The sequence below is a fragment of the Panthera onca genome, chromosome D3, assembly GCF_046562875.1.
Source record: "Panthera onca isolate mPanOnc1 chromosome D3, mPanOnc1 haplotype 2, whole genome shotgun sequence".
NCBI lineage: Eukaryota > Metazoa > Chordata > Mammalia > Carnivora > Felidae > Panthera > Panthera onca.
Genome location: NC_138350.1, coordinates 39,482,086 through 39,495,470, shown reverse-complemented (window position 1 = coordinate 39,495,470; position 13,385 = coordinate 39,482,086). Strand labels below are relative to the sequence as shown.

General features: G+C 40.9%; 1 protein-coding gene across 17 annotated transcripts in view; it reads right to left on the bottom strand.

Moving 5' to 3' along the window:
- The window catches only part of DLGAP1 (DLG associated protein 1), an 892,830-nt gene that overhangs the window by 271,897 nt on the left and 607,548 nt on the right, over window positions 1–13,385 (bottom strand). The gene's annotated exons all lie outside the window — the stretch shown is intronic.

Genomic DNA, 13,385 nt, shown 5'->3' with positions numbered 1-13,385 from the left:
GGAATTATCCTCACCCACCAACGTTTACAGGAATCTACAGGGTACTTAGCACAATAGTAGGTGCCGGGTAAATACACCAAAAGCATTTTATAAAACACAGTCTCTGGTCTCAACGGGATTTACAAATTTTAAGTGGATTGGGCAAATCTGGGGGATAAGTGAAGGAAAGGGAAAAACAGCTTTAGAGCAAGTCAAGCTGAGTAGAGTATTTCAGTACGTTTGAATTACCTACTGGGTTTGTGCTTTGTTCTTAAAAATCTTCTTCCCCTGGTGGTGAAACTGTTCCTTAGGAGTTGAATGTACATGTGTGTGAAGTGCATGGATGCCATTGAGAAAAGGCATTGTGGGAGAAATGTGAGGGGTGAGGTCCGTGACCCCTCAAAGGAGAGGAGGGATCCTAGCGACCGGTGGAAAATGTTACTGAGGTGATAGCTGACATCAGAGGGGCTGCTATCTACGATTCCACATCAAGAAGTAGTAGCTAAAATACCACATTCTGATGTAATTTCAGGACAGGGGAGGAAAATTAATTTTCTTCCTCGTCCCCCCTGTATTTTTTTTTTTTTTTTTCCCCCCTGTATTTTTGATGGTGGTGGACATCTGTGGGTTTTGCTGCCCTGGTTCTACTTCTGGTTCTTGTAGTTACAACCCCATGATTCTGCTCTGGAGAACCCTTCCTCCCCAGAAGGAACTGCACTTGAGGATTGGCTAAGCCAATTAGCATATCACGTTCCCTGCTTGGCTTGAGGCTGAGAGCGTGATCTAAGCCTATTCGGTGAGCAAGCGTCTCGACCATTGCTTGGAATGCTGGGTCAAAGACATTTCCTCTCTCATTCAGTACATCCACAGTGAAGTAGCTAGCCTTAGGGCCTGCTAGTGGCCATTGTATAATCCCAACACGCAAATATTACCTCATGCAATACAAATCCCATTGCAAAGATGAGAAAATTGAGACTCGGTGCTATTAAATAACTTACACTAAGTTTTACAGCTGGTAAGTCACACTAGAATGGGAGGGCAGGTTTGTTTCAAGTTTCTATGTTCTTTTCATCATATCATTTTGCTGTCCATAAGTTTCAAAACAGCAATTTTCCGTTCAACATAAAACTCAAGCATTAAGTTACTGGGGGCTATAACGCTGTAACATTTTGAAAACCGTAACAAGTAGAGAGGGGTAGATGCTTGAAAGAACCAAAAGACTTGAAAAAATCATGTCCACAGAACACCTGTCATCCAGCAGTTATAGTTGGCTACTAGTTTTCGTGAAATAAAAGCAAGAAAACAAGCATCCTAAAAGAGAGCAAGATTAAAAACAGCAGAGGTTTACGTCTATAGTAAGTATCTCACATTTATTTCCGTTGACTTATAGGAGATGAGCTAGTTTGGAGCCCTTTCTTATCTTTTAATGCAACTGCTCATTTCTCACATGTCTTTCAGGCATATTGGAGGCATATCTGATGGTTTGCAATGGCTAGATGAGCCATCATATTTTCCCATTAGTGGTGTAGTCATACGTGATGACGTCTGTCCACTACATCCCCTATGGTTGTAGCTATAATTCCAAAACTTGAATTCCCTGAGGCAAATTAGAATTCTGTGCCTGGTGCTCAAAAGCAGAGATGTGGGTAGAAGGTTGGTGATCTTCCTCTTGAGGTAGATAGTAGCCCAAATGTAGTTCATCAGAACTGAACTTCAGTGTTGGGTAAAATCTTCTATGTGTCTCAGCAGTTCTGAGCCCCCACTGCTTGTCAATGTTTATGACTATGGATCTTTTTTCCTTAGAACTTCAAGTCTGATAATCTTGGAACAGCTAGTTTGCAGTCCACAGAATATCAAGTCAATCATCTCCAGTATTAATACTTAATTCAAAATTACAAATTTTTGCAGTAGATTTCAGCAAATATTTTCCTTTAGTTTACCATTAAGTCTGGGATACTAAGTTTTCTCAAATGAGCTCATAGATTATTACCCTTGTGAACCATTAACTTAGCTGTTTGGTGTATAGTAGAAAAAAAACCAATAGATTTGAGAAGAGAAAAAGTTCAAAATATCCTTCTTTTAAAAAATCACTATCATCTGATTACTAGTGCACCTCGGTGCTGTTCGGTCTTTGTATTCCAAATTACATTCATGACACCTAAAACTATACTGTATTCAGGGGCACCTGGGTGGTTCAGTGGGTTAAGCGTCTGACTCTTGATCTCGGCTCAGGTCATGATCTCACCGTTCATGGGTTCAAGCCCTGCCTCTGGCTCTGCACTGATAGCGTGGAGCCTGCTTGGGATTCTCCTCCTCCTGTCTCTCTGCCTTTCCCCTGTTCATGCTCTCTCTCTCTCTCTCTCTCTCTCTCTCTCTCAAAATAAATAAATAAACTTAAAAAAAAAAGTATACTGTATTCAAATGGACCAAAATAGAATCTTTCCTTCATGAACACTATTCATTCTAATTCAATGAAATATCCCCTTTCAAATTATGTGAATGTAGTTGTTGACATCTAGAAAGACTGGAATAATATTTGGGGTGTCTTTAGGCACATGTGTAATACAACATTCCATTTAATAATCTCATATGGGGAAATTGCCTTTTGGAGATTTGTACTTTTAAGGCTGTACTTCAACCCACTTCCTCTAGGCAACATGATACGGAACTAACAGAACTTGTCATACGAGCATGTACATAGATGAGTATCACACATTCAGTAGCTATCTGAACCAGTACTTCTAAACTAGCTCAGGCTCCATCGAAAGGAAATGTCCCAACGGGAGTATTCATTGTAGAGTTTGAGGTGAGGTTTCTTAGACCAAACTTTATTATGGTATTACCTTCTTCGACTTGGTGGTTAAGCTGGAGTTAAAGGTGTCATTTCTTCTGTGACTTTTTCAAATACTTTAAAGCCATTGTTCATTTATCCAGTGAACACTTATTGAGCCTATTACTGTGACGTAGGCACTGCTTTAGGTACTGGGGGTACCGCAATGTAGAATGGGGAGGGAGGAAGACAGGCATGAATACAGTAAATAAAATGTACGTTAGATAGTGAGCTTTGGCATAGAGGAAAGGAAAGCAGGAGAGGGGAGCAGAGTGTGCATGTGGAGGAGGGATAGTCGTGCCATTTGCCATGCTGCAGAGCATGGCCCCCGGAGGCCTCCCTGAGAAGGTGACCTTGAGTAAGGGTTGAACGGGGAGGAAGTCAGCTTGCAGATCTGTAGGGTGAGTACGTGGAGCAGAAAGAAGAGTGAGAAGGTCCCGCTGGGGAGGTCTGCCTGCCATGCTGCCTTGAGGAGGTTGGTGGGGAAGTGGAGTGAGAGGAGATAGCAGGTGAGAACAAGAGGGGTGATGGGTGGGCATGGGGTCCAGATCACTGGGCTTCACAGGCCATGGTAAGCACTGTGGCATTTACTCCTTGAGATGGTAAGAGACTGGAGGTTCTGATGAGAGATACCAGAAGTCCTGGTTTAAAAGGATCACTTGGTGGGGCACCCGGCTGACTCAGTTGGTACAGCATGGGACTCTTGATCTCTGGATCATGAGTTCAAGCTCCACACTGGGTGTGGAACCTACTTAAAAAAAATAAATAAATAAAGGGATCATTCGGCTTGCTGAGTTGAGGTTGCTAGAGGGGATAAGGTAGACTCCAGGGAAGAATCTGGAGGCTCATGCACTAAACCAGATGAGAGTTGAAGGTGAGAAACAGTGGTAGCCGAGAAGGTGAGGAGAAGGTAGAGCCCAGAGGCTTCTCAATGATGATTTGGACGTGGAAATTGAGAGAAACGGGAGAGTCAAAACAATGCCAGGATTTTTGGCCTAATCAGCTGGAAAAATTGAATTCCCATTAGCTGTGATGAGAAAAACCCAAGGGAGGTGCGGACTTGGGTGACAAAGATTAGGAGCTTACTGTGGGACATATTCTGTGTGAGATGCCCATGAGACCTCCAAGTAGAGAGGTTGAATAGGGCCCTGGATATGCAAGTCTGGGAGTTCAGGCCATCTGGGCCGCAAAAACAAACGTGGGCACTCACATGGTATTGAAAGCTCAGATAATGACTGAGTGACCTAAGAAATTAGTGTTGGTAGTAGAGAAAAGTGGTCCAAGAGCTGTGCCCGTCTGGCATGGACCCAACCACAGGAGATGGGGAGCTAAGGAAGAATAGGCAAGGGAGTATGACAAAGATCAGCGAGGTATGTTGTCCTGGAAGCCAAGTGAGGAATTTTTCAAGGAGGAAGAAGTAATGAGCTGTCACGGTGAGTTTTGCCTGGCCTAAATCTCATAGGAACACTAAATCAGCAACATTCATTGTACCCCTTAGTCATAGTCTGCTTTAGACGAAGGGTTCTGCTGTTCATTAATTACCTTTGTCTTCCCCGCAAGATGCAAGCTTCTTGAGAGCAAAGCTTATGTTTTCTTCTCTCTCTCTCTCTCTCTCTCTCTCTCGGTAGCTTTTAAATGGTTTTTGACTACCTTTCATGGTAAGAAATACATCTGCCTTTAGAAACCAGTATATGCACACATACAACTAAAAGAAAGAAAGACTTAACCTCTCTGTGTGCCATGTACTCTATCTTCTTTCCTATTCTCTTCTATTGTATTCTATTTAATTAAAAATAATGTTGTTTGTGACCCACTGAATTGATTTCACTAGCCACTAATTGGTTGCTTTCATTGGCGTGAAAAGCTCTGTTTTTAGAACGTCCGGCACAGAACAACTGCCACGTTCATTATTAATCATAGGGCAATGCGATTCATCTTTGTTTCTCCCAAAGTGCCTCCTATGAAGTAAATGTTTAATATGCGTTTGTTGAATGGATAGCTTTGAGACCCTAAAGTAATACTTCTAGAGTTGAGCTCTCTGACTCTTAGTTATCTTTACTTTCACTAACTGAAAATTTGGAGAAGAATCTTTCTTAAAAGCTGTCTAACTTCAGAATGAGGATGATAGGAGTGTCCTTTTTTTGACTGGGTCCCTGTGTAGCCGAGAGTCAGAGAGTGCACTGGCGAGGGTCAGGGATGCCTAAGTAGATGGAAAGAGTCCATCAGATGGGGCACCTGGGTGGCTCAGTCGGTTGAGCGTCCGACTTCGGCTCAGGTCACGATCTCGCAGTCCGTGAGTTCGAGCCCCGCGTCAGGCTCTGGGCTGATGGCCCAGAGCCTGGAGCCTGCTTCTGGTTCTGTGTCTCCCTCTCTCTCTGCCCCTCCCCCATTCATGCTCTGTCTATCTCTGTCTCAAAAATAAATAAATGTTAAAAAAAAATTAAAAAAAAAAAAAAGAAAGAGTCCATCAGATAGGTCAGGACCACCTCTGCAAAGCCAGATCAAGGCAGCCTGATGGTTGAAATGCTTTGCATGTTGTTGATGTATCAGCCTCCGAGGGCCAGGAGCGGTGGGGTTCAAAACATTTTTAAAAGCTAAAATAAATAAATAAATAAATAAATAAATAAATAAATTTTAAAAAGGTTTCCATTCACCTTAGAACAATCCTGTCTTTTTAATCTAATTTATAAGATATTTGATGTCAGCATGACACATCTCTCATTTAGGTAATGTTTAAATCCTTCCACATACAAAAGTGGCACAGGAAAAAATGGAATATTTTCCTACCAGGTAATTCTTACCCAGGTCGTTATTCTCTTACAGGGGAGGAACATGGTGCAATGAATATAGGATAGAGTTTGGGATCAGGTAAACCTGGATTCAAATTTGACTGCTACTTCCCAGACATGTGATTTCAGTCCAATGAACACAACATCTTTTAACAGCCTATTTAATTCATAACAGAGATGAATTGTACTAGAATATGTAATAGTTTCAAGGCCTTTTCAGCCTAGGGGTGGGAAGGGGCTTCGGATGGGGAAGAGAGTGCACTTGGGAAAATCTCCAGGGTCGGCCCAGAGGCTGGCATGTAAGGGACGGTGGGTCAACCACAAGGTTCTCAGAGCAGAACAGAAAAAAACAGAGGTTTGTTTTGAGGAATTCGCTCACGTGGTTGTAGGGGGCAACAGGTGTGAAATCCTTAGGGCAGGCTGGGGGGCTGCAAAGTCTGGCAGGAGCTGAGCCTTGAGGCAGAATTTCCTGTGCTCAGGGAAGCCTCAGCTTTGTTCTTAGGCCTTTGAACTAACTGATTGGAGGAAGCCCACCCACAGCATCAGGGGTAATCTTTCCTTAGAGCCAACTGATGGTACATGTTAGCCGTATCTGCAAAATTCCTTCATAGTGACATCTAGGTTAGCGTTTGATGAAATAGTTGAGCACTCTGGCCTGGCCAGGTGGCCACACAGAACTAACCGTCACAGTTGGGGCCTCAAGTGGCAGCCTCTGGGGTGGTGGGCGCAGGACCCCAGAGGCAAAAAGGGTCACCGCAGTGCTTATGAGCTATGTGTGCTCCGTGCATTCTTCTAAGGAGTCAGTTTGGGTCAAAGACCTAAGTGTAAACACCAGCTCCCTGATGAGCTGTTCAGAAGGTCCACAAAGGCCATCCAAGGAGAGTGAAACTCTGCTCTGCCAGCTTCGCATCCAGTGCCCAGCAGAGCCCTGGACACATGAATTTAATTGACAGGCTTTTAAGAGCAGGGAAGCCGTTTACAAAACGTTGGATTCTTGCTGGCAAGCGAACAGGAAAATCTAGCCACCTGAAACGTCACTCTGCATGAAATAAATCACAGCTGCAGATCTTTTATTTAAACCCTCTACATTCCAAAAGGCCAGGAATTCCACCAGGACCTGTCTTAGTCAAACAGTGATATAGCTAACCTAAAAAAAAAAATTTACTGTAACAACCTGCACATACTACTAATGTAAACTATCACAATATTTTAGGACCGTTTATTGACAAAGCTGTCTCGCCCACCAATCTGCAAGCAACTCGAGAGGAGGGATGATATTCATCTGGCAGAAACTATGTCTTATTCCTGTCTCCGTACCCAGTTCCAAGCGGATATAGGAGATAAGATATAAGAAATAATCCAAATAAGATATAGGAAAACAAGATAAAATAAAAGTGCTCTGAAATCTTTTGTTATATTACCTGAGTTATACCTGATTTATTCATTGGTTGAGAGGTAAGTGTGGGGGTCTTTAGTCTTGGATTTTATTCCACCAATGGCGGGGAAGAAACATGGCATCCAACGTGGGCAAGTAAGAGGGACCTCAACGTAACATGTCAGGAGGGGTCCTGTCCATGAAGAAGCTGATGGGGGTGGGTATAGTATCTGTGGTGGATTTGGCAGGGGGTGGACATATGACCAGCCTCCAGAGGAGAGGCCTTGGTGGCCTCCAGGGAGCTGAAGTTGGATTTTTTCTGTGAAGGTCTCCAGGGAACCACAACCACATTCCACAGCAGGGTCAGTGGAATGCCACTAGGCCCACACAGCCCCATCACCAGATCGTGGCAGGACCAGAGAAGCAGAATCCTAAAATTGCCATCTTACCCAGTATATTCGAAAACACACTCCATGGATCACTCATCCACAGATGTGCGTCACGGAAGAAGGTTTCAAGATAGAAGGGTTTCAGGACATGCTCTATCCTATATCGTTCTCTTAGAGAGTTGTTGTCCATATCAGCATCGTAAAGATGACAGGATGTCTGCCAATAAGGAAACCTGAGTGTAACACTCGGTTTTTCCAATTCTATTCCTTTTCTTTAGACGGGCACCTATTCAAATCATGTTTTGATAAATATCATCATTAACACACAAAGAAACTGACACCTAGAATGTAAACTACAGTTTATATGGCTACTAAGTGGCAGAATTGAGCTAGAATTCAGCTCTCTTCTCTCTCGGACCTGTGTTTCAGCTCCATTATATTGCAATTATTTATCCATCCGTTGGACTCAACAAAATGAAAGATGGTTAATCTGTATGAGGGCTTTTCACGATTGGTAACACTATCTTGATCTCCCTATCTGGATATGCAGAGGACAGATGGAGGGTGGCCTTTATGTGTAGAAGGGAAGAATCATAACAAAACACAGTCTCTGGGAGCTCCCTCTTTGTGTCAAGCCTACGTCATTATTTGTTTTACTCCAGGAATCTGTGCAAATGAAAGACCGTAATAGAGCAATGAAGGTGGCATCGATCTATAAAGATAGGTGTGTGTCACATGGCTTGCATTTCATATCATAAACCCAGATCATGCCAACCTTTCACAGAAAAAACTGTAATGAGGTAAGAATGTCTTAGTCAAGGTAGTAAATGATCATCTTTGGATGCAACAGAATCTTTGCGAAATGGCACGCACACCCCCTTATTCTCTCTATTGCCAAATATTGACGGGAACTCTGTCTTCAGTATTTCCTCTCTCACACGCACACGAACACATACGCATATTTCAAATTCCAGGATGCCGTTTTTCCTGTAACAGGAGTTGTGAATTACCTATAGACATTAATACCACAGATAAATTTACTTTGAGAAAGGTTGTTTGGGGTCCCTCTTTTTTTTTTTTTTCTTCCTTTACCTTTCTGGTTATAAGTCAAACTGACCTGATTCAGTTTCTTCAACTATTCATGCTTCCCCTAGTAACAATGCATATAGATTGCTCAATTCATACACAATTCATACACTCCTCACTACAGCTGGATGAGTGGGCACTTAGCCTCCCACTCAAGTTTTCAATTGTTTGTGCAGAGTAAAAATTTTGAATTAATAGAAAAGCATTAAATTAAGCTCCATTTATGATATCCCATTTGACGAAAAGGAATTATTTTTGTTTTCCCTGAGACAGATTTGGATAACAGCCAGAAAATGAAACAAAACAAAACAAAACAAATCATTTTGTGTCAGAAGTCCACAGAGAACTTTTTTTCCTAGGAGGACATAGTTCTTAGAAAAAAAAAAAATTTAAGTGGCTTCCTAGTTTCTACCCAAACTGGTCAAATGTCTTTGATACCACTGGAAGTCTGAAACATAGAGAATACTTTCTCGGTGGGTAGGATATCGTGGAGTAGGAGGCAGGAAATGGGGGACCCTCCCCTCCAACCACTGAGGTAGAGGGGGTGAGGCTACTTTCTCCCTGGTGCACCCACTATCTGGCAATTCGCGTTCCTTCTCTTCTTGTCTGAGGCACTCCTAGATGTAAATTTTGACCTGATTTCAATTGTAATAAGTATATGGGGCATAAAGACAATAGAAACTCAGGGATAGGTTTTTGAATGAGAATCATAGAAATAGAAATTGATTTTTTTTTGCCCAATTTTGTAGAAAGCATAATTTTCTACGAATGGAGAAATATATTTGTTTTGTTTGATTTACAAAAACATCTTTCCTTTGTTCTTATGCTACACAGAAACCAAAGGGAGACATAAAAATTGTGTCCGGAAGGTATTTGGTTATCATGAAATATTTAAATCAGAAGTTTCTAGCACATATGATCAATAAAAGTGGAGAGAAACTGGCTCATTTGACCTAATTCCCCTTCAGAGCATTATCATAGGCTGGTTCAGAAGGATTCACTTCAGATAAATTTTAACATCTTTATTAAGGTACTTGAGGGGTTAGATTTACAAAGGTAGAGTATCTAAGTATAAAAATTCTATTCCTGATTAATTTAATTAACAATGAAAAAGTCACAATCCATTCCTGGAGAAGTTGACAATATGAAGAAAGAATTGACTGAAAGACTGAATGAATAAAAATAACATCTGCCATTTACTCAACTGATAAATTAGGATCAAGATTTATTTACTGGGTGATGTATTACAGCACTGTTTGTAAAAGCCACAAACGTGATAGTGACTAATGGTGCTCAATATGTATTGTTACTATTCTAGTTCCTCAAATGTTAAAATATACTAGAATGTTTTTTTCATGAAGCAGGGATTTTGTCTTATTCAATTTTGTATGCTTAGTGTCTGAAAGTGTGCCTGACACACGGTAGATGAGCATTAAACATTTGCTAAAGGAATGAATACTCCCATATAATGAAGAATTTTACAGTTATTAAGAAGAATGAGGTACCTAGAGGGTATAAAAGTACATATTTGAAGGGGTACATGCACTCCAATGTTTCTAGCAGCATTATTAACAACAGCCAAACTATGGAGAGAACCCAAATGTCCATTGACTAATGAATGGATAAAGAAGATGTGATATATATAGATATATCTATCTATCTATACGTATAGATAGATATAGATATATCTATCTATACGTATAGATAGATATACATGTATCTATACGTATAGATAGATATATATACATGTATATATATGTATGTATACACATATGTATACATATAGATAGATATATACATAGATATAGATAGATATCTATATCTATACATATACATATATATATATATATGTATATGCAATGGAGTATTACTAGGCAATCAAAAAGAATGAAATCTTGCCATTTGCAATGACATGGCTGGAGCTAGAGTGTATTATGCTAAGTGAAATAAGTCAGCCAGAGAAAGACAAATAGCATGTGATTTCACTCATATGTAGAACTTAAGAAACAAAATAGATGAATATATGGGCAGTGGAGGAAAAAGAGAGAGAGGGGGAAACAAATCATGAGAGACGCTTAAAGATAAGGATGGAGTACCTGGGTGGCTCAGTTGGTTAAGTGCTTGACTCTTGATTTTAGCTCAGGTCGTGATCTCACATTTCGAGAGTTCGAGCCCCGAGTCAGGCTCTGTGCTGACAGCGCGAACCCCGCTTGGGATTCTGTGTCTCCTTCTCTCTGTGCCCCTCCCCCACTCATGCATGTGCTCTAGTTCTCTCTCTCTCTCTCAAAAATAAATAAATAAACATAAAGAAAAAGAATAAACTGAGAGTTAATGGAGGGAGGTGGGTGGGGGATGGGCTAAATAAGTGATGGGCATTAGGAGGGCACTTGGTGGGATGAGCACTGGGTGTTGTATGTAAATGATGGATGACTGGGTTCTACTCCCGAAACCAATATTGCACTGTAGGTTAACTAGCTGGAATTTAAATAAAAGTCTGAAAAGAAAGAAAAAGAGAACGAGGTGATCTCTATATACTGCCATGAAAAGAAGACCAACATAATTATAAAGGTAAAAGAGTCAAGCGCTGAATATTAACTTACAGTATCATACAGGTTGTTAAAAAGAAAGAAAATAAATGCGCATATATGGTGTGTATATATGCATATACACGTATATTTTTGTGTTTGGATACATGCATAAAATGTCAGAAGGAAAATGTTAAAATGATAATAGTCATGGTTGTCTTTAGGAAGTAGGCATGGGGAGACTGGGAAACGGGGCTTTTCCTTCTAACTCTATATCATTTTGTACTGTTTGTATTTTTTTTTCAGAATTCACATATATAATGTTTATTAAGAAATTTGTGGAAAAACCCCAAATCCATTAAAAAATGAAATCTATGAAAACCCCCCAAATTTACAGCTAGTGTAGGTCTCTCTTGTAGAATTTGTATTGTAGTTACATTGTCTCAATCTACAATCTGATTGTAGATCTACAATCTACATTGTCTCAACCTACAAATACTGCTCTGACACTTGCAAAGAAAACCCAAGGAATAGGTTTTCACTGGAAATTGATAAAAGTTGGGTGGGAGAATCAGAAGTTGGAATCGCTAAAGAGCCATTACTAAAGAATATATTTTGCTTTCCTGTTTTCCAGCTTGGGCTGGGATTTTATATTCAAAGTTAAGAACACTTACACGTAACTGTATGCAAAAACCCATATGTTCTGTGTCATTCTGCACCGCTTATTTTCAATGAGGTAGAATAGCTTATTTAAACGTAGAATTTTCCCATTGGGTTTACACGATTCAGCTGGTTCCCTGGCAGCGCTCTGCTTAAAAATAGATGGGATGACATTTGTGGGTGCTTTTTAAAAAATACCCTTTGGAGAAAGAAGCAGAACTCTAATGCCACATTTACCATTTATGTTACATAAGAAAGGCAAGTTTTATGTCAGGAGGACTTCACATAAATTATTCTCCTTTCTAACCTACAAACTCTAGCACTTTTGGAACCAATCGCCATCGCTGGATATATAAGGGCATCTCACTTGAGTTTTACTTCTTGGTGGCTGTAGTGAATTTAATGGAAACCTAAACCGGGACAGAAGGAGTTTCTTGTAATTGCATATGGAGAATTTTCTCTTCGTTCACCCTTCTAATTATGTACTTTCCCCCACCTTTCCTTCATAAGCTATTTATTGGGTGTATGCTACGTGGCAGGCATGAGCGTATTTTACCTGACTTTATAGACCTATTTAATAATGTTTATACCAACCTGCCAAAAATAAGAAGTGGTTAATATCAGCCTTAAACCTGCTGTCATATGATTCCACAGAATCTAGAATAAGAATTAAAATAGGTTGAGCTGAAAACATACTGTCATCCAAAATTTCAAACTGAGTAGATATACGGGAGAACTACAGTCAATTAAAGTACGAAATATTAAAATCAGTGTTCCAATCTTGGTAGCATTGCTGATGGCAAAGGATTACGACACCAGGAGGAAATGAAACCAAATGCATCACTTTCCCTCCCAGAAAAATATACCTATCGTAGAATCCCACTGATTTTCTTTATTAAAAAAAATACACTTTAGGAGGAAATTGCATTTATTGGGTGATATGAAAGAGGAAATCAGGTCTGTGCGAGAGCACATCACTATGCAACATTTTTATCCTCAGTTTTTATAGATGTTTTCTCTGAGTACTCATAAAAGGTAGTGGGATTAGATTCTCTTTCTTCCCTTCTCAAGCACCCTCCCGACTCTGAATGCTGTCACACAGATGGCAGGTGAGTGGTGCCCCGGCCCACCGAGGAGGCATTGCACTTTTTCGCCCCTCCTGTTATGTGACTTGAATACCTGGCTTGCTCCATTTCGGGCTTGCCACCTGCTCCTGCTCTGAGCTGGCGCACTGACCAGAAGTCATCGCAGAGGGTGGTCAGATTCAGAAGGAGAGAGTCCTCAACCACACATTCTTCCGTCTCCCCTTGGAATGTACCTCTCAAAGGTAGCCTGCGTGGCTCTCCTACTGGACACATTGTTTCATCACGATTGTATTTTCCTTTTCTTAGATTCCGTGAATGCTTTTAATGGCTTCCCCCCACTCCGCCCCCACCCCCAAGAGCAGGGATTTTGTGTTTTCTTTTGAATAGCACGCTAGAGTTCTGAGCACCCCGTGGCATTCTGTAAAAGTGATAAATACTAATGACGAACAATGAAGCAGGCTCTCGAAGGCCTGGGGCGGGCTCCCGGAGAACTCAGAATGAAGGGGAAAAATAAATCAATTTCTACCACAAAGGCAAGGTTCAGCCTCTCATTAGATCCAACTGCTACGTGTGAAAAAGTGTTTTAATAAAATGACACAGGGGTTTTGTGAGGGGGTGCCAAACATGTGGATGAGGCTTGCAAGATATGTTTTCCGTCTTCTCTCCA